This window comes from Pipistrellus kuhlii, unplaced genomic scaffold, assembly GCF_014108245.1.
Source record: "Pipistrellus kuhlii isolate mPipKuh1 unplaced genomic scaffold, mPipKuh1.p scaffold_m20_p_25, whole genome shotgun sequence".
Taxonomy (NCBI): domain Eukaryota; kingdom Metazoa; phylum Chordata; class Mammalia; order Chiroptera; family Vespertilionidae; genus Pipistrellus; species Pipistrellus kuhlii.
Genome location: NW_023425524.1, coordinates 9451556 through 9474834, shown reverse-complemented (window position 1 = coordinate 9474834; position 23279 = coordinate 9451556).

Genomic DNA, 23279 nt, shown 5'->3' with positions numbered 1-23279 from the left:
TTTGGCTCAGTGGATAGAGCGTCAGCCTGCGGACTGAAGGGTCCCGGGTTCGATTCCAGTCAAGGACATGTACCTTGGTTGCGGGTACATCCCCAGTAGGGGTTGTGCAAAAGGCAGCTGATCCATAACTTTCTCATTGATATTGCTAACTCTCTATCTCTCTCCCTTCCTCTCTGTAAAAAAAATCAATAAAATATATTACAAAAAAAAAAAAAAAAAAAAGGAAGGAAGAAAAAAGCCAGTCCTGCTGGCACCGGTGTGGCTCAGTGGATAGTGTGTTGGCCTGCAGACTGAAGGGTCCCGGGTTCGATTCCGGTCAAGGGCATGTACCTTGGTTGTGGGCACATCCTCAGTAGGGGGTGTGCAAGAGGGAGCTGATGGATGTTTCTCTCTCATCGATGTTTCTAACTCTCTATCCCTCTTTCTTCCTCTCTGTGAAAAATCAATAAAATATATTTTAAAAAAAGAAAAAAGCCAGTCCCACACGTGTAGAGGAGTTTACGGGAAGAAAAGGGCAGCTGGGAAAGGAGCAAAGAAACCATGAGACGAATGTTAACAACAAAAAGGATACTTGAACATATTTCAATGTCTAGGTTACAATTCTTTTTCTTTTGTTTTTTAAAAAATATACTTTATTAATTTTTTACAGAGAGGAAGGGAGAGGGAGAGAGAGTTAGAAACATCAATGAGAGAGAAACATCTATCAGCTGCCTCCTGCACACCCCCCACGGGGGATGTGCCCGCAACCAGGGTACATGCCCTTGACTGGAATCGAACCCGGGACCCTTGAGTTTACAGGCCGACGCTCTATCCACTGAGTCAAATCGATCAGGGCTATAATTCTTTTTCTAAGTGAAATTTTTTTTAAAGTCGGAGAGGTTCTGTAACTTTCCATGGCATTTTTATTACCTACAGCATTCTTAAAAACTTAATTTATTTTTAATATATTTTGTTGATATTTTACAGGGAGAAAGGGAGAGAGATAGAGAGCTAGAAACATCGACCAGCTGCCTCTGGCACACCCCCTACTGGGGATGTGCCCGCAACCAAGGTACATGCCCTTGACCGGAATCGAACCTGGGACCTTTCTCTACCATTGAGCCAAACTGGTTTCAGCGCATTCTTAAAAACTTAAAAAGCCCCAGCTCTAGGTTTGGCTCAGTGGATACAGCATAGGCCTGCGGAGTGACGTTTCCAGGTTGATTCCGGTCAGGGCACGTGCCTGGGTTGTAGGCTCCATCCCCAGGAGGGGGAGGGGATGTGCAGGAGGCAGCCAATCAATGATTCCTCTTCCATCATTGATGTGTCTCTCTCTCTCTTTCTCTCTCTCTCTCTCTCTCTCTCTCTCTCTCTCTCTCTCTCTCTCTCTCTCTCTCTCTCTCTCTCTTTCTCCCTCTCTCTCTCCCTCCCTCCCTCCCTTTCCCTTCCTCTCTGAAATCAATAAAAATATATATTTTAAAAACTTAAAAAATTTTTTTTAAAGATTTTTAATTGATTTTTAGAGAGAGGAAGGGAGAGGAAGAGAGAAACATCGATTGATTGCCTCCTGTACCAGGATCGAGCCCGCAACCCGGTCATGTGCCCTGACCGGAATCTAACCACCAACCATTTGGTGCACAGGATACGCCCAACCAAGCGAGCCACACCGACCAGGGCTTAACCGCTTTTTAAAAGACGACTGACTGCTTGTTTATTACCGCAGATTCTTACAACGAAGATTTCAAAACGGGACTCTAAGAAGACCAAAACTAGGCAAGGTGCTAGAGTCAGCAAATCTGCTCTGCCTTCCCCACTCTGCCTCACCCTTGTCATCGCATGTTCGGTCCCCGGGGCCTCCTGGATCACAGGCTGATGCTCAGCCACTGGCTGCCTCACCCTTTTAGACCCCAGGAGCCGGGCTCACCCCACTACAGCTAGTGCCCCCTGTTCTCAGTGCCCAACCTGGTCGGTTCAATACCCACTTTCATGCATGTTTTCAGCTTCCTGGCTCTCACTTTCTCCCTCTGTTCTTTCCTGAGGGACGGCTCCAAACCTACTTCATCCCCCTTCCCTCCTGTCTCAGACGGTTCCTCCTCTGTCTCCTCCTCCAGCTCTTCTTATCCACCTGCCTCTTAACAGGGTCGCACACATAGGCCCCTCTTGCTTTGACTTGATGATTTACCGTTGTTTGTATGGAAAAATGTGCAGGTGATGACGAGTGCAATGGCTTTACCAGCTCAAAACAATGGCGCCTGCAGCTGTACACCTGCGTTTGCCCACCCCTGCACTCTCCCTGGGTGATTCCCCTCCTTCAAGGCTTCCGTTCCCGTATGCAGGCTGAAGACTTCCAGGTCTGCGTCTCAGGTCCAGAGGTCACCTTACAGACAAAGGGGAGCCAAATATCTCTCCTGAGCTCCAGACACAGATTTCCAACCACCTGCACACTCGGCTCTGATGCCCTGCAGGCATCTGAAGCAGCACACTCAACCCGGAACCTCTGTGTCCCCCGGCCTAACCTGCTCTCCCACCTGCATGCATCACCGTCCTTAAGAATGTTTATCCAGTCATTGTGCCTCTGGGGTTAAACTCCAGGGTCACCTTCTCCTTCTCCTCCTTCTCCTTCTCCTTCCCCTCCTCCTCCTCCTCCTCCTCCTCCTCCTCCTCCTCCTATTTCTTCTCCTCCTTCTCCTTCTCCTCCTCCTCCTCCTCCTCCTCCGCCTCCTCCTTTTTTCTCCTTCTCCTTCTTCTTCTCCTCCTTCTCCTTCTCCTTCTCCTTCTACTTCTCCTTCTCCTTCTCCTCCTCCTTCTCCTTCTCCTCCTCCTCCTCCTCCTCCTTTTTCTCCTTCTCCTTCTCCTTCTCCTTCTCCTTCTCCTTCTCCTCCTTCTCCTTCTCCTTCTCCTCCTTCTCCTTCTCCTTCTCCTTCTCCTTCTCCTTCTCCTTCTCCTTCTCCTTCTCCTTCTCATTCTCATTCTTCTCTCACTCTCTCTCTCTCTTCCCCCCACTCTCTTGTTTGTGTAATATATTCTTATTGATTTCAGAGAAGAAGGAAGAGGGAGACAGAAATATCAATGATGAGAGAGAATCACTGGTCAGCTGCCTCCTGCACGCCCCACACTGGGAATTGAACCCACAACCTGGGCACGTGCTCTGATCAGGAATTGAACCCTGACCTCCTGGTTCATAGGTCAATGCTCAACACCTGAGCCACGCCAGCCAGGCTTCCACTCCCTCTCACTGAATAAATCCACTCTGCAATCCTGTTACTCCAGCTCAGAAGTAATTCTTGAGAGCAACCGAGCCACCTCTCCTTGTCATCTCAGAGGCAGGTCTCTGAACCGTTCCCCGCCCCGGCCCGGGCCCCCTCAGACCCATCCTGCTCCGGTGAAGAGTCACCTGCCCTCCGAGAAGCTGGTGGTCTCTCTCGTGTGACCCCCCTTGGCCTGTAAGGTGACGTTGGGGTTTCTTAAAGGGGCATACAGCTCAGCTTATCATCTACCTGATCTCTCACCACTCCCAGCCTCTGCACCCTCTTGCCATGAATTTGCTATTCCTCCAACATCCAGACCTTCCTATGATTTCATGTTTTCACACACACCATTCTCTGAGCCTAGAACCCCCGTCATCCCATGCTTCTTTCATTGTCTAGGAAACCCCGACGACGTGTCCACCAGATCTCAGTTCAAGCATAGCCCCTCGGAGAGCCATCTGGGAGACCTTGGGCAGGGACCTGTTCTGCCTCGGGGGCACTTGGCTTGCATTTCAGGTTCTTGGAGTCCCTGTTGGAATTCTTCACGCACTGTGAGCTAAGATGCTGAAGGCCAGCCCTGGCTTTTATCGCTTTGGCATCTGCAATCCACAGCACACCGGGGCTGGTCAGTAGAGGGTGGGAGATGGGATGATAAAACCAGGTATTTCTGATTAAAAACACTTTTAACAGTTTTACCGAGATCTACCTCACATACCATAGGATTCACTCACGTAAAGTATATAATTTAATGGCCTTTAGTAAGTTCACGGAGTTGTGCAATCATCACCTCAATCTAATTTTAGACATTTTTGTCACCTCAGAAATAAACCTCAGACACTTTAGCTAGCCCCTCCCCAACTAGGATCCTCCTTTAGAACCCCTCTCCCCCAGCCCTAGGCAATCACTGATCTATGTTCTATGGAAATGTGCCTATCTACCCTGGACATTTCCTACAAAAGGAATGATATATGGTCTTGTAACTGTTTTTATTCACTTAGCATAATGTTTTCAAGTTTCTTCCATGTTCTATATCAATAGCTCATTCCTTTTTTATGGCTGAATAATGTTCCATTGTATGGATATACCACACTTGTTTATCCAATCATCAGCTGATGATCATTCCACACCTTGGCTATTATGAAAAACGGTGCTTTAAACATTCACATATAAGTTTTTGTGTGTGCCTGTGTTTTAATTCCTCTTGGGCAATTACCCTGGGGGTGGAATTGCTGGGTCATACAGTAACTCCATGTTTAACCTTTGAAAGGAACTGCCAGAGTGTTTTCCAAAGTATCTGCACTGTTTTTCATTCCCACCAGCAATATATGAGGGTTCTAACTCCTTAACATCCTCACTGACATGTGTTACTGTCCTTCTTTCCGCTCATAGCCATGTGTATGGGAGTGAAGGGATATCTCATTGTGATTTTGATTTGTATTTCTCTAATAACTAATCATTTTAAAAATATATATATTTTATTGATTTTGTACGGAGAGGAAGGGAGAGAGATAGAGAGTTAGAAACATCGATGAGAGAGAGTCATCGATCAGCTGCCTTTTGCACACCCCCTTACTGGGGATATGCCTGCAACCAAGGTATATGGCCTTGACCGGAATCGAACCCAGGACCCTTCAGTCCCCAAGCCGACGCTCTATCCATTGAGCCAAACCGGTTTCAGCATAACTAATCATTTTTAGCATCTTTTCCTGTGCTTGTTGGCCTTTGTATATCTTTTTGGGACAAGCGTCTATTCAAATTCTTCACCTATTTTCCAACTGCGTTATTTACCTTTTTATTGTTGGGTTGTAAGAATTATTTATGTTTTCTGAATATGTTTCTTTTTAAAAAAATATATATTTTATTGATTTTTTACAGAGAGGAAGGGAGAGAGATAGAGAGCTAGAAACGTCGATGAGTGAGAAACATCGACCAGCTGCCTCTTGCACACCCCCTACTGGGGATGTGCCCTCAACCAATGCACATGCCCTTGACCGGAATCGAACCTGGGACCTTTCAGTCCGCAGACCGACGCTCTACCACTGAGCCAAACCGGCTTCGGCTGAATATGTTTCTTACCAGACATATAACTTACAAACATTTTCTCCCATCCTATGGATTTTTTTTAAAACTTTTTTCATGGATTTTTTGAAGCACAAGCGTTTTTAATTTTGATGAAGTATGATTTACATATTCTTTCTTTTGTCGCTATGCTTTAGTATCCTATTGAAAAATCCAAGGTCATAAAGATTCACCACTATAGTTTCTTCTAAGAATTGTATATTGTTAGATCTTACATTTAATCCCATGATCCATTTTTGGTTCAAATGGTTATAGGTTAGGGTTCAACTTCATTCCTTTGCATGTGAATATCCAGTTGTCTGTCCCAGCACAGTAAGTGAAAAGAACTGTTCTTTCTCCCTTAAATTGCCTTGGTATTCTTGCAAAACCCACTGTCCATAAACGTAAGCGTTTATTTGTGGTCTCTCAATGTTGAGTTAAATGTCTATTCTTACGCCAATACTATTTTAAACTTTTTATCTTAATTGTGGATTAAAAGATGTTGTTCCTGATAATAATTAAATTGGAGGCCATAAGATTTGGAGCTCGGGAGGTCTCCTAAAATGCCATGAAGGCCGAAACCGGTTTGGCTCAGTGGATAGAGCATCGGCCTGCGGACTGAAAGGTCCTGAGTTTGATTCCGGAAAGGGGCATGTACCTTGGTTGCAGGCACATCCCCAGTGGGGGGTGTGCAGGAGACAGCTGATCAATGTATCTCTCTCTCATCGATGTTTCTAACTCTCTATCCCTCTCTCTTCCTCTCTGTAAAAAAATCAATAAAAAATATAATAATAATAAAATAAAATAAAATGCCACGAAGGTCATGGTCCTTAGAGAAATCTGGCCCTAGAAGGCAAGGGGCTTCGATGCTGAAGATCTGCTCTGGGCTCTTCCTGGCGAGGCAGTCACGCCCTGGTCACTGTTCTCTGGAACCAGCTGCGGCCTCGCTCAGCGGGCTTCCTCTCCGCAAACAGTCCCACCGAAACCTCCATTCTTCTCCGGCTCCAAACAAGCCCCACCCTGTCCCAGCCCTCCCGCCCTCACCCTGAGATCCCAGTGTGAGCTTCCTGGTACGGTAGGTGTTTTTATAGCAATGTGTAATTCATTTTTTCAATACATATTTATTGAGCAACTTGGGGAATACAGTAGTTAACAAAACAGAAAATACCTTGCTCTCAAAGAACTTAAAATTTAAGGTGCAAATAAGGAAAAAAACCACAAGTGATAAATTCCAGATAACAATAAATGTTATGAAGACATGAAGAGAGCCCTGGCCGGTGTGGCTCGGTGGGTTGGGCATAGTCCCGTGCACCAAATGGTGGCTGGTTTGATTCCTGGTCAGGACACCGGCCCTGTTCCGGGTTGGATCCCCATAGGGAGGTGTGCAGTACAGGAGGCAGCCAATCGATGTTTCTCTCTCTCTCTCTCTCTCTCTCTCTCTCTCTCTCTCTCTCTCTCTCTCTCCTTCCCTCTCCCTTCTTCTCTCTCTCTCTAAAGTCAATTTTTTTAAAAAACAATTCTTTATTGATTTCATTGATTTCAGAGAGGAAGGAAGAGGGAGGGAGAGAGAGAAACATCAATGATGAGAGAGAATCATTGACCGGCTGCCTCCTGCACGCCTCCCACTGGGGATGGAGCTGGCAACCCGGACATGTGTGCCCTTGACCAGGACTGAACCTGGGACCCTTCAGTCCGCAGACCGACGCTCTATCCATTGAGCCAAACCATCCAGGGCTAAAGTCAATTTATGAAACACATTAAAAATAAAATGAAGAGAGATCACAGGATCACAAGTGCACGAGGGTCCTGTTGCCCATAGCCTGGTCCAGTGGAGCCTCCGGAGGAGGTGGCACTGAGCAGAGTCCCGAGGGCTGAGGAGTGAGTCGTGGTCTGAGGGGGGTAATCCAGGCAGAGGTGAGAGCAAGGACACGGCTTCCAAAGAAGGTAAAGGGAACAGCAAGAAACAAGTGTGGCCGGAGCAGACCGAGCAGGGGGAGGAGGACACAGATTGCGATCAGACAAGCAGCAGAAAGTGAGATGACGCAGGGCTGAGTAACCGGGATCAGGAGTTTAGATTTTATCTAAGTATGAGGGAAACCCTGGGAGAAGGTTAAGCGGTGTGTGTGTGTGTGTGTGTGTGTGTGTGTATAAAAAGGTCACTTTCCTTGAAGAAGAGAGATGAATACCCGTGTGACCTTGAATTAGACAAAGGTTACTTACATACAATATACAGAAGCTTGACACCTGAGAGAATAAGTTGAAACACTGGGCTTCCCCCTGGCCTGTGTGGCTCAGATGGTTGAGCACCGAGGTGGCAAGTTTGATTTCCATCAGGGCACCCGCCCAGTGCAGGCTCCGTGCCCAGTAGGGTATGTGCAGGAGGCGGCCCATGGATGTCTCTCTCTCGTTGGTGCTTCAGTCTCTCTCTCCCTTCCTTTCTCTCTAAAATCAGTAAGATCATATATTTTAAAAAAGAGAAAAACTGGACTTCATAAAGGTCAACGAAGTCTGCTCTCTGAGGAACACTGTTTGCGGCCTGCAGAGGAGTCTGATCTGGCCCGCCAGGTTTTTTGGGCAGTGAGCGCAGCCGAGGTGTTACAGTAGGAATTAGTAGTTCATATAGTCCGGCCCTCCAGCTCTCTGAGGGACCGTGATCTGGCCCCCACTTTAAAAAGTTTGAGGACCTCTGGTTTAGAGGATGAAGAGACAGTCCCGCGTGGAAGGAGCGTGAAAGGTCGCCACTCCATCCGAACAAGTAGGAAGCTGAGCACACTGAAAGATCAACTCTCGCCGAAACCGGTTTGGCTCAGTGGATAGAGCGTCAGCCTGCGGACTGAAAGGTCCCAGGTTCGGTTCCAATTAAGGGCATGTACCTTGGTTGCGAGCACATCCCCAGTTGGGAGTGTGCAGGAGGCAGCTGGTCGATGACTCTCTCATCCATGTTTCTAACTCTCTATCCCTCTCTCTTCCTCTCTGTAAAAAAAATCAATAAAATTTATTTAAAAAAAAAAAGAAAGAAAGAAAAATCAACCCTCTTCTTAGATCCCCAAGGAAAGCAAGGTCAAGGGCAAACTGCTGCCCACAGGATTGGAGAGACCAGTAGATGAATGCAGAGCATCATCTGGCGCAGGAACCCCTGACCCAAACCTCCCTGGGAGCCAGCGCCGGAGGGAGCCGCCTGAACTGTCACTGTCAGGACACCGGAGGCTCCGAGGCGACGAGCCTGAGAGATCAGAAAGCCAGGGAGACAAGTCACCGGGAGGACCCGCATGTTTGTGAGCTTTGCCTCCAGGAGCTGAGCCAGGTGCTCAGAGAGTATCAGAAGAGAATCTCCGTGCTCCCGGCAGGGGAGGGGAAAGGCATTTCGAAATAACACAGAGCAACCTGTTCTCCTTAACAAGGTCTGACTCGGGACTCTCCGGAGGAGTTGTGAGGAACGCCTACCCTGCTGGAGTCCCATCCCCGCCTAACTGGCCTTGGAGAAGGGAAATACCTAACTCCACCCGCTCTGGCCATCTTGTCTCACCTTAAAAAAAAGGGAGGGAAGCGAGGGAGGGAAATGACAAGCACTTGTGAAGTTTTAGAGGCACAACCTCACCAAAGGCCTAAGAACTAGCCTGCCGGTGTGGCTCAGTGGTGAGCATCAACTTGTGAACCAGTCAGGGCACATGCCCTGGTTGTGGGCTTGATCCCCTGTGTGGGACATGCAGGAGGCAGCTGATCAATGATTCTCTCTCATCATTGGTGCCTCTCGCCCTCCCTCCCTTCCTCTCTGAAATATATATATATTATTGATTTTTTGTAGAGAGGTATTGATGGTATTTTTTTAAATGTATTTTATTGATTTTGTACAGAGAGGAAGAAAGAGATAGTTAAAAACATTGATGAGAGAGAGTCATCGATCGGCCGCCTCTTGTACACCCCCTACTGGGGATGTGCCTGCAAACAAAGGTACATGCCCTTGACCGGAATCGAACCCGGGACCCTTCAGTCCCCAAGCAGACGCTCTATCCATTGAGCCAAACTGGTCTCGGCTGATGATATTTTTATATCATCACTACACCACCACTGAGCACCAGATCAATGCCACCTTTGTTGCTTCCATACTGGGCAGTGTAGGCACAGACTGCCAAGTGCATGTTTTTGTTAATCCTCACATAAATGAGGATGAGACAGAAGCTCTTTCCTCCATGGTCCCCCGTCTAAGTCTGCATGTATCCGGCCAAAGGCCTGTGCACCGGACCTTGGACCCTGGACCCACCTCGCTTGTGAGCATCAAATTGCAGCTCAAAACTGGGCTTAGGGTTTGAAAATGTGAACCCTACAGCGAGCTACGGAAGAATGCCAGATCTGATTGGTCCCATAAAAGTGATTTACTGTCTATATGCATGTGTGCATATGATTCATACGTATTTCCTGCAAATTGAAAACATATTTTGGGCACATGGAAATTAGCAGAAATAAAAATGAACAATAGATAGTGAGGGGAATAACCTACTAGACGTGTAGCTCAGTGGAGGTAAAAAAAAAAAAAATACTGCTTAAACAAATCCATCCTGTGTCAATAAGAAGTTAAAAGGAAAAGTCAGATCTCATTTGCTCTCCGTGTGCCCTCTGGGAGTCAGAAGCCTTTTATTTCTTGTTTTGTCTTGGATCTGGGTCCCTTATGTAACACACGTCAGAATAGCTGGAAAAGACGTGAGTAACCGCTGCCGGCTAAAATCCTTGTTCCACGAGGACAACGCCCTCTGGCTCTCTGAGTTCTTTTCATAATGTGGGCACCGAGCACTCGTGGTCGGAGCCCGGGCAGGCAGGCAGCGCGAGGCTCTGCAGGAGAGAGAATTCCGGGGTTGGGCCTCTAAGCTTTGCAACCATCACTCATTTACTGAGTCCTCTTGCCAAAGCCCCTTACAGACGCACTGTGGTCTCACACAGGGTGTGGTCAGCAGGAATGCTGCCAGGAGCCAGACTCCTGCAGGAGCCCGATCTTGCTGAAGTGTAATTTGGGTGCTTCAGGAAGAGGAGGCGGGACTTGGACACCACCCCGGGGCCTTTGCCTTGGTTTCCTGATCCACCAAAGAAGGGCTGCATTGTTCACGTGCGAGAGCCGCCCTTCCAGGTGTGGTTAGGGAGAAACACACGGCCAAGTTCTGATCCTGGTGCCGCCAAAAGGGTTGCGCTGGGCATCTAACAAGGTCTCAATTTCACCGTAAACTCTCTGCAGTGAAACTCATAAATGTCATTAGAAAGTTCCTTTGCTTAAAAGACTCTATCAGGAAGGAGTACATTCAAAATGGATGACGTACACTGAGTGGCCAGATTATGATGATTTCTGAACGCATAATAATCTGGCCACACTCAGTGTATATCCTATAGAATAAAAGGCTAATATGCAAATTGTCCCCTCACCCAGGAGTTCGACCAGCAGACAGGCCGGCCAACTGCCCATGTCCCTTCCCCCTGGCCAACCCCACCCATGCACAAATTCATGCACCAGGCTAGAAACATTGATGAGAGAGAAGCATCTATCAGCTGCCTTCTGCACACCCCCCACCGGGGATGTACCCGCAACCAAGGTACATGCCCTTGACCAGAATCGAACCTGGGACCCTTCAGTCCCCAGGCCAACGCTCTATCCAGTGAGCCAAACCGGCCAGGGCTATTTATTGATTTTAGAGAGGAAGGAAGAGGGAGAAATAGAAACATCAATGAAGAGAGAATCATTGATTGCCTGTTTCCTACATGTCTCCTCCTGAGGATAGAGCCTGCAACCCCGGGTATGTGCCCTGACTGGGAATCGAACTATGACCTCCTAGTTCATAGGTCAACACTTAACCACTAAGCCACACCAGTTGGGCATCATACTTGTATTTTTTAAAAATATATATATATATTTCTTTATTGATTTCAGAGAGGAAGGAAGAGAGATAAAAACATCAATGGTGAGTGAGAATCATTGATTGGCTGCCTCCTGCATGCTCCCCATTGGGGTTTGAGCCCGCAACCCAGGCATGTTCCCTTGGCCGGAATCAAACCTGGGACCCTTCAGTCCGCAGGCCGACGCTCTATCCACGGAGCCAAACCGGCTAGGGCCATACTTGTATTTTTAATTATTTGAGAAAACCCCACGCTGTTTTCCACAGTGGCTGCACCCTTTACATTCCCACCAGCAGAGCACAAGGCTTCCCTTTCCCCCTCATTCTTTCCAGCACTAGTTATTATTCGTCTTTCTAAGGACAACAGGCATGAAGTGACACCTGATTGTGGTTTTGATTAGCATTTTCCTGATGATTAGGGATGTCAAACAACATTTCATGTTCCTATTGGCCATCTGTAGGTCTTCTTTGGAAAAACATCGATTCCTTTCCTCTGCCCATTTAATATGATTTTTTTTAGGGGGAGGGGCTATTGAGTTGTATGAGTCCTTCATAAATTTTGGATATCACACCCTTGTTAGATGTATAATTTGTAAATATTTTCTCCTATTCCATGCCTTTTCATTTTGTTGCCTGCGTCTTTTTCTCTGCAGAGCTTTTTAGTTGGATGTAGCCCCACTGGTTCATTGTTGCTTCCATTGCTTTTGCTGTCATACTAAAGGAAATCCTCGCCAAGACCAATGTCAGGGAGCTTTGTCCCTATGCTTTCCTCTGGGAGTCTTATGGTTTCAGGTCTTCTAGTGAAGTCTTTAGTCTATTTTGAGTTCATCTTTGTCTGTAGGGGTTCCATTTCATTCTTCTCATGTGGTTAGCCAGTTTTCCAACACCATTCCCTGAAGAGACTATCCCTTCCCATTGAGTGTCCTCGGCTCCCTTGTCAAAATATGAATTGATCACACAGGCAAGGATTTATTTCTGGGCTTCCAACTGTGTCCCATTGATCTATGTGCTGTTTCTATGCCAATGCCATACTGTTTTGATTACTGTAGTTTTGCAGTGTCGTTTGATACCAGGAAGCGTGATGCCCCCGCTTTGTTCTTTCTTAGGACAGTCAGAGTCTTTTGTGGTTTCACTTGGTAAGGTCTTGATAGCTTAGATCAAATATGAGAAGTAAAGCGGAAAGAACGGGAGCAGTTGTGTTCGTATTTAAATACGGTTTTTCAGTCGAACTGGAGAATGGCCCTGCTGGTTTGGTCCCCTTTGGTGAAAGTCTGCCATTTGTGGAAATAGGAATGAGAGTCGCACTTGGGAAACAATAAATAAAATTACAGGTCACTTCTGAACCAGGAAGAAAGGCAAGCCAGAATCTTCCGTTGAGAAATCACTATTGAACAGGCTGCTAAAGTGTCACGCTGACCAGAAAAGGGCAAAGCTAAAAACATGAGAGTTAAAATAAAATGTAGATCAGATGTGGAACATGGAGTCTCTTGTGAAGAAGCAGACAGAAAAGAGCGCCCAACTGGAATCCCAGCTCAGCAGGTTTGTAGATTTTCTATCTCTAGAGTGAGTATGAATATAGAGAGAGAAATATTCCCGATCCCAGCTGCACCAAAGCATCTGTCAACAGTTCCACGGTCACGTCTTGCATATACATATTTATACCCATACCGAAAGAGTGGAGCAGGTGAAAGCATGTGCTCTGTGTAGACAAACATATGAAAATATTTGTTTCATGGTTAACATAAAAAGTTCCTAGAAATTGTTTTTCAAACCCCAGGGCTCCCTGCTAATGACACATTTCTCACCTGTTCCTCTTCATCTAAAAACCTGAAAACAGGGGCCCAGAGAGGCCAAAGAAAGAGACATCGCTTCTATAAATAGGGATAGTATGTGATCATCCACCCATCCAAGTTTTAAAAATAGATTGAAGTGCTACTCTCTCCAGGATTTATAGAACTTGCTATAAAAAAAAAAATGTGGAAAAATAAATGTATCATAAATACCTGGCTAAAATCCATGCCCACATTTATGAGAGAGCCTTCCAATCCAGACTGTCCCTTTCTCTGAGCTGATCATGGCCATAGATCTATTGTGTGAAATTCACCAGCTGAGGGAAATTATTGGGTATCAAAACTGAGTGGAACTAGCTTTGTTTGAAAAGCTCTAGAATTCAATTGCATGTTCTTTTCTTCTTTTGTTCTATTTTTCTAAAAACACAAACTCTAGAAGATGGAATTTAACATCTAGTCAAGATCAATTCAAAGTGAAAGACTAGCCCTAGCCAGTTTGACTCGGTGGATAGAGCGCCAGCCTGCGGACCAAGGGGCCTTGGTCAGGGCACGTGCAGGAGGCAGCCAATAGATGTGTTTCTCTCACATGGATGTTTCTCTCTGACTTCCCCTCTCTCTTCCACTCTTGCTAAAAGTCAATGGGAAAATATCTTTGGGTGAGGATTAAAAACACACACACACACACAAAACAAAACAAGAAAAACCAAAGGGAAAGACTACTGTAAAAGCTCACATATCCAATGATGCCTTCAATGTTTGCATTAAACTACTAACACATATTTTAAAGAAAATTATCTACGTAATCTAAGTTTTCAAATTGGTTGGCATAAAGTTATTCAAAGCACTTTTTCATGGTGCAATGGTGGTGATTTTGTATTGTGGTTGTGTCTTCTCTGTATTGTGGTTGTGTCCTCTACATGATTCCAAATATTGCTTATTTGCGCCTTTTTGTTTCTTTTCTTTTCTTTTTTATTTGGGAAACCAATGTAACAAACTTAAGCTTTTTGAATGAAATCAGTAACTTGAACTCAGAAGCAATGTGCCTTTTAGTTTTTGTGTGTTTTTTTAAAATATATTTTTATTGATTTTTTACAGAGATGAAGGGAGAGGGATAGAGAGTCAGAAACATCAATAAGAGAGAAACATCAATCAGCTGCCTCCTGCACACTCCCCACTGGGGATGTGCCCACAACCAAAGTACATGCCCCTGACCGGAATCGAACCCGGGACCCTTCAATCTGCAGGCCGACGCTCTATCCACTGAACCAAACCGGTTTCGGCGCCAGATTTTCTTTTAATCTTTGTCTCTCTGGCCGGTTTCCTCAGTGAAATCTTTGGTATCCTCTTCAAATCACTAATTTTTTTCTTTTCTTTGTTTTAAAGTAAGTCTCAACAACTATTATTTTATTTTTTAATAGAATTTTATTGATTTCAGAGAGGAAGAGAAAGAGAGAAATGGAAACATCAATGATGAGAGAGAATCACTGATCAGCTGCCTCCTGCACGCCCCACACTGGAGATTGAACCCGAAACCTGAGTACATGCCTCTGACCGGAATCGAACCCAGGATCCTTCAGTCTGCAGGCCAACGCTCTATCTGCTTAGTCAAACTGGCTAGAGCTAATTTTTAAAAAAATATATATTTTATTGATTTTTTACAGAGAGGAAGGGAGATAGATAGAGAGCTAGAAACGTCGATGAGAGAGAAACATCGACCAGCTGCCTCCTGCACACTCCTCACCAGGGATGTGCCTGCAACCAATGTACATGCCCTTGATGGGAATCGAACCTGGGACCTTTCAGTCCGCAGACCGATGCTCTACCACTGAGCCAAACCGGCTTCGGCTAGAGCTAATTTTTAAATTTAATTATCTCCAGTCTAGAGCATATCTCACTATTGGATATTTATTATTTTTAAAAAATCAATTTTTTATTTTAATTTTTAAAAAATATATTTTATTGACTTTTTACAGAGAGGAAGAGAGAGGATAGAGTTAGAAAAATCAATGAGAGAAAATCATCGATCAGCTGCCTCTTGCACACCCCCTACTGGGGATGTGCCTGCAACCAAGGTACATGCCCTTGACAGGAATTGAACTTGGGACCTTTCAGTCTGCAGGCTGACACTCTATCCGCTGAGCCAAACCGGTTTTGGCTATTTTAATTTTTTAAAATTGATTTCAGAGAGGAAGGGAGAGGGAAAAGTAGAAACGTCATTGATGAGAGAGAATCATTGATCAGCTGCTTCCTGCATGCCCCGCTCTGGGGACCGAGCCCACAAGTGCGCTTGACCAGAATCCAACCTGGGACCCTTCAGTCCGCAGGCTGACACTCTATCCAGTGATGGAAACCAGCTAGGGCAACGACTCAATTTTTCATTTCCAAGATTTCTATTTATTCTTTTCAATATCCATACCTTCTGATTTTGTTTATGCTATGCTGACATTTTTTCCTCATAATGTCATGCTCTTTTTTTTTAATTTTTTTATTTTTTATGAAGCTATTCCTTCCTTTATCTTTTTAAGCATTCTAAACATAGTAGAGCTTTTCTTGTCCTGTTTTATTGTTTACACTATTACAAATGTCCCCCATTTCCCCATCCCCATCCGCACCCTCCCCGACCACCACCATCCCCACCCCCCACCTCCGCCATCTCCCCTCCCCTCACCCCCATCACCACACTGCTTGTAGCCTGTATCCATGGGGTCTGCATATACTAGCATGTTCTCTGACTAACCTCTTCCATCTAGTGCCCTGCCCTCCCTCCCCTCTGCCCTCTGCCAATCTGTTCCATAAGCTAGTAGACCTTCTTTCCAAGATGGTGCCATAAAATTAATTTCAAGTCGACAGGAATAATGTATGTTCTTGTGTTTGTGTTTTGTTGGCTGTCTTTCCAGCGGTGGATTGGGTTGACGGGCTCATTTTGAGAGTAGGCTTTCCTTCCCTCACTCTGTCTCTCTCTTCCCGCCCCGCCCAGCATGCTCTCCCTCCCAGTTCAGTGGTTTTGTGATGGCTTTCATCCTGCACTCGGCTGCCTGGGGCCCAGACAGCATCAGAGATCCAGCACAGCGATAACGAGGACAACACAGACCCAGACACCCACCGGGCCTCCGGCTGCTCTCTCCCAGGCCCAGGGTCATCCCCTCCACCTCCCTGAGTCCCGTTTGCTGAAGGCTGTGGCCCTGGGCAGGAATCGCGGGGATTTCAGCCTCCTTTCAAGGGTAGGAGGAGCCTGCCCCTGCCTCTGGCTGCAAGCTGGGAGCCTGGCTCCAGCCTCCCCTCTCGGCATGGAACGCTTTTATTTTCATTTTCCCTGGAAGAGCCAAGCTCTAGTCTAGAGAATATCGCCTGGTTCCAGACCCAGAGCCCAGCAAGCCTGTGGCTTCCGCTGAGCTCATAGCTTTGTGTTTCTGTCCCAATTTCTGGGCCACAAAGTGTTTTCTTCGTTCTGAAGCTTGATCAACTCCACTTGCTATTGCTGTGTAGAGTGGAGATGTGTCAGAGGACCAGCTCTCAGAGCTGTCCGAACCAGGTTTGTATGCTGATTTCTTTAGTAAACTGAAGACTGGGATGCATTCAGTTAAATCTTTAGTTCACTTTTAGACAAGAGCAGGAATTAGTCTGTGAATATTTGTCTCAACTAAAATAACATCAAAAGCATAGTTCTTTATTTAAAAAAAAAAAAAAAATATATATATATATATATATATATATATATATATATATATATATATATATATATATATTATTGATTTTTTTAAAGAGGAAGGGAGAGAGATAGAGAGCTAGAAACGTCGATGAGAGAGAAACATCAACCAGCTGCCTCTTGCACACCCCATACTGGGGATGTGCCCGCAACCAACGTACATGCCCCTGACCAGAATCGAACCCGGGACCTTTCAGTCCGCAGACCGACGCTCTACCACTGAGCCAAACCAGTTTCGGCAAAAGCATAGTTCTTTAAATTGTTTTATACTAGGGGCCCGGTGCACAAAATTCGTGCACAGGGGAGGGGTCCCTCAGCCCAGCCCGCCCCCTCTCACATACTGGGAGCCCTGGGGGGATGTCCTACTGATGCCTTAGGCCTGCTCCCTGTTGGGAATGGACCTAAACCACAGTCTGGCCTCCCTTTGCGGAGGCCACCAGGCTGATCAGGGGAAGGCACCAGCCCCATCCCCCGCTGCTGCAGCCACTGCCAGTCACTGCAGCCGCCAAGGTATTTTCATCAACACGGACTCCAGTCCCTTCACCATGAAAAAATGACAACTTTCTTTAAGCATTTTCAAGATGTGTCTTTCATAGGATATGACATTTCTTTATTTTTCTTTTTATCCTCACCTAAGGATGTGTTTCCATTGATTTTTTTCCCCTTCCCTCCAATCCCAGGCTGGCCCTGCCCAAACCTAAATCCTCCGCCCACCCCCTCCCACTTCCACCTCTCTGATGGCTGACTGGGAGTGACCTGGGTGCCGTGGAGGTTTCTGGGACCAGGGTATGTATGCAAATGAACCACCACCTTTGTTGGGTTAATTTGCATATTCATTCTGATTAGCTGTGGGCGTAATGGAGGTACAGTCAATTTACATGTTTCCCTATTATTAGGTAAAATTAATACCTGATTATCTAATTATTAGCTTGATTACCAAATAATCTCATTCAGTTATCATGAGGTTGAAAATTTCAATCATGGCTACTTTCCAGTTAATTTTGTAGTCTACATTTTCATTAAAATAGCCAGCATTTGTTTTTTAAATAAAAAGTCAAAATGAGCCAAAACCGGTTTGGCTCAGTGGATAGAGCGTCAGCCTGCAGACTGAAAGGTCCCAGGTTTGATTCCGGTCAAGGGCATGTACCTTGATGGCAGGCACATCCCCAGTGGGGAGTGTGCAGGAGTCAGCTGATCGATGATTCTCTCTCATCGATGTTTCTAACTCTCTATTCCTCTCTCTTCCTCTCTGAAAAAATCAATAAAATATATTATTTTTTTTTTAAAGTCAAAATGAGGAAATGTCATTTCTTATTCCCTGAATTCTGGAATCTTCTAGTGATTTTTTCCCCCACGTAAATAAACCCAGAAGTAAATGAAATGTGGTTTACTGCTTATGCTTCCTGGAATTTCTTGCCGCCAACTCAGAATTATAGCATCTCAGAGTTGGAAGGAATTATTCATGTGACCACACTGAATATTTTTCCTGTTGGTCTGCATTAAACTGGAGAAGGTTAGTGACTAAAAGGCTAAGACTGCAGAGAGTCCGGTGGCAAAGGTAGAAGCCCACTTCAGAGGAAAGTCAGATGCTCAGTTAGTTTCTCTGAAGAGAATTCATTTTCATGAAAAATGTTCTGGAGACTTTCTGATGGAACCAGAGAGAGTGAAGGATTCCATTTCCCCCTTCCTTTTATTACAAATGGAGTCGCGTTGCCAATGGCATGCGTGTTTAACAGCCAGCGCTCCAAGAAAAAAGAAAAACCAATTTGTAGTGTTTGCCAACTTCCATGGTGTAAATACTCCCGCTGTGGCTGATTCCAGACTATTAATGTGTCAATCACTAAACATAGAATTGGGAGGAGATGCCCATAATAGGTTTTCTGGGTGGATAAGAACAAGCTTCAGCACACTGTTAGGATCATGCCAAATCCAATAGATAGTTTCCAGACTCAGCTTGGACTCTCAGCAGCGTTCAGCACAGTTGCTCGCACCATTATTGACATTTTCTCTCTCTCTCCCTCCCTCCCCCCCCCTCTCTCTCTCCTCCCCCCCTCTCTCTCCCTCCCCCTCCCTCCCTCTCTCTCTCTCTCTCTCTCTCTCTCTCTTCCTCTCTCTCTCTCTCTCCCTCCCTCCCTCCTTTCCTCTTTCTCTCTCTCTGCTTTCCTATCAGCCATGCCGTCCTCGCTCCCTCCTCTGCTCAGGCTCATGTAAGCCTCCCCACCAGCTCCCCTCCTCTCTGCTTCTGTGACAAGACAGTTTCCGCTCTCCTGGAGCCGTTGCTCCTTCTCTCTACATCCCCCCTGGGTGACCTCACCCAGGCCCTTAGCTTTCAATATCACAAACCACTGTCAACTCCCATATTTTATCTCCAGCACAGACCGTCATGCTGGGCTGCAGGCTTGTATACACAATTGCCTACTCAGATATCTCAAAGGCAACTCAGCGTAACTTGTCTAACTCCATCCTCCTCCTCCATCTTCCTTATCTGAATAAAGGAGCTGCCATCTGTTCATTTGCTAAAGCCACAGACCCAGGAGTCATCTTGCAAACCCTCGTCCCTTGGCCCATGAGAGGCAACCCATTACCAAGTACCATCCTGTTGATGCCACTTTCAAAACATTCCTCAGATCTGTCTTTCTCTCTGCATCTCCAAGACCCCATCATCTCCCGAACGGACCCCGAACTTGAACCCTAAGCACATCCCATCCTCTTCTCTGGCCCATTCCGCCTGTGCTCCCCACAGTGGCCCCTAGAGTCTTTCAAACACACTTGAAACCCTCCACTGGTTTCCCGTTACATTTCAGAGAAAACAAAACATCCTGACACGGCCTGTACGATCAGATTTCGGTTTAATTCTCCAATCTCATTTGTAACCACTTTCCTCCTCGTTTACCATACTCTGGCCACACACGTTGTTTTAGGTTCTTCACCACACTCATTCTTTTTCATTTCAGATCCTTGTAATCTTATGTATTGATCTGCTTGTTTCATGTCCATCTTCCCCTGCGTGCCAGGAGTGCTATCACCAAAAGAAAGATGAACATTTCCATTCAGACACAGCATTCTAAAAGCTTTAATGTCAACAGCCACTTCTGTTTTCCCTTTATACACATCCAAAATGTATAACCTACAAAGGTTTATCTGAAAAATCCGATGCTTCATTCATTCATTCATTCATTCATTTATTTATTACTTCTTCCAACAAACATTCACTGAGCACTTAGTTGGGGCTTGGCCTTGGTTATTCAGTGAGCATGCACATAGTCATGGCCCTGGCACGCAGGGGAAGATGGACATGAAACATGCAGATCGATACATAAGATAAAAAAGTAATATATAAACTGACCATTCCTCCACTACACCACAAGCCATGACCATCAACCAATCAGAGTGAGTATGCAAATAAACCCAACCAAGATGGCTATAGCCACAGAGAGCAGGAGGGAGGCTCGGTTTTCCCAAGCAATGGAGGAAGACAAGCTTTCCACCTACTCTTGCCAGCCTAGGCCTCCACTCAAGGATACAACGTTTCAATGATAGAAGGTAAACAAATCCAAACAGAAAAGGCAGCAGCCACAGAGCTGGGAAGAGCGGTAGGCTAGGGTGACCCCTGGCACACTGCCTTGCAGGGTGGCTGTACCACTTCGCATTCCCAGCAGCTGTGAAGGGGAGCTGTCAGTGTTCCGGACTTGGCAGTTTTCATAGGTGTGCAGCGGTGCGGCGCTGTGCTTAATTTGCATTTCCCTGAGGAATCACGAGGCAAAGCACCTACTCCTGTGCTTGTCTCCCACCAGCATCACTTCTTGGGCGAGGTGTCTGCTAAAACAACTGGCCCGTTTTTTAATCTGGTTGTTGTGCCCCAGGTTCTTTGTCATCTACTGATCCCTTCCTGTGTCCCACTCTGTCCCACATCCCATGTCCTCCTCTATCGATAAGCCTTCCTGGTATCAGGAAGCATTTTGCACTAACTTCAGGGAACCCTCGGCCTCTCGACTCCATTGCTCCTGCAAGTCAAGTGACTTGCAGGAGCAATGGAGCAATATGCTCTGGGTCTAGCAGTGCACATTCCTGATTCCTCCTGAGCGGTTCTGTGTGTCACTGACACATAGGAGACCTGCTTACCTCCAGAGTGCAGTGAGAGCGACCTCTGCACAAGCCCTTTTTAGGGGGTCAGCCTTCTCATTTGCAGCAGCTACTGTGTAATATTTGGTTACACTACCTATGTCTCTACTATGAGACCACTACCATGTGTCATTTATATATCACTAGAGACCCAGTGCATGACATTGGTGGGGGGGGGAGGTCCCTCACAGTCCAGGACTGTGTCTGACTGTGTCCTCTCACAGTCCAGAACTCCTTGGGGGATGTCTGACTGCCAGCTTAGGCCCCCTGCCCTAAGCCGACAGGCAGACATTCATAGCACTGCTATAGAGGTGGGAGAGGCTCCTGCTACTCCCACTGTGCTTGTCAGCCATATGCCCAGCTTCTGGCTGAGTGGCGCACCCCCATGGGAATGCCCTAACCACCAGGGGGCAGAGCCTGCATTGAGCATCTGCCCCCTGGTGGTCAGTGCATGTCATAGTGACCAGTCATTCCACCATTTGGTCGATTTGCATATTAGCCTTTTATTATATAAGGTATGTCACATACTTAAGAACAAGGCCCAGGAAATAACAGAGACCATGATTTCTGTATAGTAGTGTTCCCATGATACAAAAATTATGGACCCTGTTTTCCCCTGGGCCTTGTTCTTAAGTATGTGACATATGACATATGACATGAAACAGAGTTCCTTTAAAATATTTTCTATTTGTTGCTTGTGTAGCAAAACTTTTCATAGGTGGGACTAGGTTGACAATTACCCTTGTTCTACCTGAATTACATGTTATACATTAGAATAGGCGAAACAGATTTGGCTCAGTGGATAGAGCATCGGCTTGTAGACTGAAAGGTCCCAGGTTCGATTCCAGTCAAGGGCATGTATCTTGGTTGCGGGCACATCCCCAGTACGGGGTGGGTGTGCAAGAGGCAGCTGATCAATGTTTCTCTCTCATTGATGTTTCTAACTCTCTATCCCTCTCTCTTCCTCTCTGTAAAAAAATCAACAAAATATTAAAAAAAAAAAAAATAGGCGCTGGTAAAACTATTTCACATAGTAACTGCCCAGCAGGGGGTCAATATTCCAGCTCTGGTCACTGCACACTGCGGCCTCCCAGGCTGAAGTCTGGCCTTGCAGTCAGCATCACCGTGGGCATCGGTGTCTTAGAAAAACTTAGCCTCGTGGGCCAGGTTTACAGAGAGGGAGGACATGGACATTCCAAGCTCCAACCCAGGATCCAACTTGCTGTGTGGCCTTCACACGTCATTTCACACTCACTCAGCCATTTCCTCGCTTCAACAGGAAGCAGTGCCTATGGGCTTCTCCAGGGCCTGGTGAGAGAGGGGAGTGTGAACTGATAACATCAAGGTCCACTCAATAGCAAGAAAAGAAACAAGGCCTGGGCTGGCAGGTGTGGCTCAGTGGTTGAGCGTCAACCTATGAACCGGGAGGTCACGGTTTGATTCCCAGTCAGGGCGCATGCCCAGTTGTGGGTTCCATCCTGAGTGTAGAACGTGCAGGAGGCAGCCAATCAATGATTCGCTCTTATCATCGATGTTTCTATCTCCTTCTCCCCTTCCTTTTCCTCTGAAACCAATAAAAATATATTTTTTTTAAAAAGAGAGAGGGAAGGCAGGACTGGCACATCCCTAGTACGGGGTGGGTGTGCAAGAGGCAGCTGATCAATGTTTCTCTCTCATTGATGTTTCTAACTCTCTATCCCTCTCTCTTCCTCTCTGTAAAAAAATCAACAAAATATTTAAAAAAAAAAAATAGGAGCTGGTAAAACTATTTCATATAGTAACTCTGGTGTCTAGCCGAAACCAAAGCCTTGTTGTTGTTGTAAAGAAAAGGGAACAATGTCTGATTTTAACATTCACACATTCCAACCACAGGCCTCCAAGCCTTTCTCCTCCAGCCAGCCCTGCTGGTGGGAGCCAGGGCTGGGAGAAGTTTCCAGAAAGCAGACTTTGGCCAAGTGTGCCTTTAAACCTGCAGAGAATAAAGTTCAGGGTGTTGGGTTGTGTGTGTGTGTTTTTTTTTTTTTTAAAGAACATTTTCATTCCTTTTTGCCACAGAATTTCAAGAATTATGTTTATTTTTCCTTTTCAGGTTATAGTGTGTGGGTTTTTCATATAGTCAGATATGAGGAGCGGACACATTTCTTTCCTTTTTTGCTTTCTTTCATTACAAAATTCTTTCAACTTGTCGGTAGGGCCAAAGTCTAAGATTATATTTTAGGAAATTGATTTCCATACATGATCACTAAATTATTTCTGAGAAAGAATGGAGTGCTAACGTCCATTTTCCGACTGCTTTGAGAAGAGGCTAATGGGTGCCGAGGAAAAAGAATGATGAGTGCCCAGCTGGTGTGGCTCAGTGGTTGGCCATCGACTTATAAACCAGGAAGTCACGGTTTGATTCCCAGTCAAGGGTACAAGCCTGAGTTGGGGGCTCAATACCCAGTAGAGGCGTGCAGGAGGCAGCCGATCAATGAGTCTCTCACATCATTGATGTTTCTAT